A 3,697-nucleotide genomic window follows, 5' to 3' on the forward strand; every position below is an offset into this window, starting at 1 on the left:
TTGTTAATCCCACCTAAATATATCTTATATTTTACAAGTATAGATTTAAAAGATAACAAAATAATCTATCAAGACCATAGGTGTTTAAAAAAAAAAAATAATGAGAAAAACTTATATACTATCTTAAAAAAATATACAAAAATTTATCGCCATAAATGTATTATTGCTATATGTCAATCTACATGCTCAAACCATTTGATGGATGGTCCAACTAGTATATGAAAACACCAAAGATCCCAAACTCAACCCAATGTAGGATTATTCTTAATACTCTCCCTCATATGTAAGCATAATGACTGTACATACACAAAAATGTGTGGGGGACATCTAAGAGAAATAATTGTACACGTAAAAACACACATGAAGGTTTTATACTATGTCAGATTTCAACTTAAAACCCTAAACCATTATAATCTGAGGTCCAACTAGTACATTTGCATATGAAGACATCAAAGATCCTAAACTTAACTGATGTAGGATTATTCCTAATATGGTCGTAGCTAGGATAATATAGCCTTTAGTGATAAATGTCATAAGTAAAAACAACAACTACTATAGACGATGGAGAAACAAGGGACATAGTGAGATGATAACAATCATTCTAAACTCTACCCATTCTAATAATCTGTTCATCAAACCCAATTATTTGAATGATTCAATTATTAAGTGTGATTTATTACTAGCATTGGTAGTCCTTAAGTTTGAACCTATAACTCACATCTAATGACGAGATCGGTCACCCTATTCATATGGTTGTCACATTGTGTGTGTATTAAATTTTAAAATATAAGGTATAAGTGTGAGTATATATATTGTATAAACATTGAACATTGTCATATTATAATTCCACATGTGCGTTATGTTTATTTATTGAAACAAAATTCTCGTTAGTATTGTCCTTTGACCTTAGGGGTTCTTATCAATGTGGTTACATATTATGAATTTTGGTGCATCAATAGTTGACATCTCCCTGAGTATATATCAGTGTGTTGAATTTATATTAGTTGGTTGTATTCAAAGGAGACGCCTAATATGTAATCTATTATTCTCACCAAGAGAATATGGAAGAAAGATAATGTAACGTTTCGGCCTTATACCAATCCACAGTATTATCCGCTTTTACCCATGGGCCTCATGACTTTAAAATGCATTATGGCCATAAAACGAATGCTAAAGATTATCAACTAACCCAGCCACTCCCCCTAGCTGATATGGGACTTATGAGATATCCCCCTCAATGCCTATCACGTGTCTTGTCCATCCTTTGGTGCTTAACAAATATGGGCCGTGTCTTGGGCATGACAAATAATGTTTGTGATTGATTGGACACGATTTTGGAACTGGTAACAATTTGATAAAATTATTTATAAGGTGATAGTTATATATTAATTTTTAATATTTACTCTTGTGAACATTTTTTAAAAATGTTTTAAAGGTTCAATTGGAATTTTAATATCCCTATAATTACATTTTGAATAGATTGAGATTTGACAGTAAATATCACACAGTATACTATGTGATATTGTATAGTGGAGGGATTATAGCGTAATTATCTACCGAAATTGGAGAGTGGTGAGTATTTTCCAATTCAGTTTCACTTACTATGATAACACATTTTGAGTTGGTCATTATTATTGGAATGATTTTCTTTTGGTTTAAATATTTGTGATGTAAGATGTAATCTCATATCACCACATTTGGGACATAAGAGGAGAGAGAGAGAGAGTTAGTTTTGAATTCAAACACTCCTAAAATCATGCCATAGTGGGATAAGATCACATATAGTATAATTTTAGGAGACTGTTAGTGATTGGTTTGTTTGTGGAAAGTCCAAAGACATTATAATTGGCGACTGATTTTGAACATTTAATCATGTTATTCAATTTTTCTATCTCCCTAATCATCTTTTTAAATGCATCAGCATATTGGCTTTGAATGATGCAATCAAAGAAAAAAAAATTTAGTTAATTTAGCCTAGTATGATATTAAAGTAAAAGCACTGACATAAATAACATTAGATTATGTAAAGTAAATGTGAATTAAAATTTGATAGTTCATATATAATAATTGGGGGTTGCAAACTAATTAAAAGTTAGGGTCCAACTAGTATATGAATATCCAAGGTTCCAAAGTTAACCGATATAGGATTATTCTAATATTCTAATAGCATATTAAATCTTTAATGTCATCCTTAACGTTAATAACGCCAATCTTGTAAGTAACTTCCCACCAACTTCTACCATATTTAAAAACATCCCCAACAATTATACTATTTGCAAGTACTTCTATATTATTTGTAATTAATTACGTATTATCACAAACATTTTTTTTTATATTATCACACTTTTATATTCTCAATTGCTTTTAATTTATAATCGTTGTCAAGCTACATTTGATCTTAATTGAAATTTCGCAACGATAGTTGAATTCAAAGAGTTAGAAGACAACAATACTTGGACCCTTATAGCCTCTTCCTTATAACGAGGAGATCATTGGCCATAAGCCCATAAGTGGGTAAATATAATTAAATACAAATCTAGTAATGGTAGCATCAAACGTTATAAAACACCACATCTCATCACTAATAGTTACAACCAAAAGGAGGGACTGATTACAAAGAAAAATTTGCTCTAATGACTAAACTTATTATTTTTCGTTACCTTATTGCCATCCCCACTTCTTGTAGTTGACATTTTCATCAACTTGATATTAGTAGTGAGTTATTGCAATGTGACCTAGAAGATGTAGTATATGAAATTTCCACGTGGTTTTCTAGACAAAATAGAAAAATATGATTTATTATCTTCGTAAATCCTTGAAAGGTCTAAATAAAACTTAAAAACAATGGTTTGTTATGCTTCTAACCGCATTAATAGTTGTTGGATACATTCACTTTTAGGTTGATTACTTTATTTTTTTTTTTAAATTCATAAAACTTTCACAGCCATCTTAGTCTATATTAATGATATATTTATAGCTGAAATTGAATTACAAGAAATCAAGGCATTAAGGTCATTATTTTCCATATAATATGATATTAGATTTCTTAAATATTTATATGGCATTGAAGTTGCTCTCTCTAATAGGGTATCTTTTTAGGTTAATGCAAATATACGATTGCATCCTTGATGAATCAAGCTTATTGGGCATAGTCTTTCCTCCTAAGTAAAATAACATCTAAAGCTCGCCAATCATATGATGAACTTTTAGACGATTCATATTGTTGTCTTTGATTAGGAGAATAGCTAACTTGTCTTACTATTACTTGTTCAACTTAGTTCACTCTATTTCTATCCTTAGTCAATTTTTTTACGAACCACGAAAACCACATCACGATATTGCTACTCCATGCTATATCCTTCACTATTTAAAGCCACACCTTGCCATGACATTTACTTTTTTTCTCTTCGTGCTCTACACTACATGCATGTTGTGATGTTGACTAGATAGTCTATCCCTGATTTTTATAAAGTTTGTATATTTACATGATTTAGTTATAAACATTAATAAATAAAATCTCAAAGAAAACAAATTTCAAATAAAAGAAAAAATCAAGATGCATATGGTAGTCATTATGTTTCAAAAACGATGTTTAGTGTCAAAACTATCATTTTTCGATTATGTGAAAATTTTCGATTTAGAACGAAACTCAAATATTTATCATTTTTTACCTCTCTTTTCTTTTTTTTTTTACCCA

This window comes from Macadamia integrifolia, chromosome 11 (genome assembly GCF_013358625.1).
Source record: "Macadamia integrifolia cultivar HAES 741 chromosome 11, SCU_Mint_v3, whole genome shotgun sequence".
Lineage (NCBI taxonomy): Eukaryota > Viridiplantae > Streptophyta > Magnoliopsida > Proteales > Proteaceae > Macadamia > Macadamia integrifolia.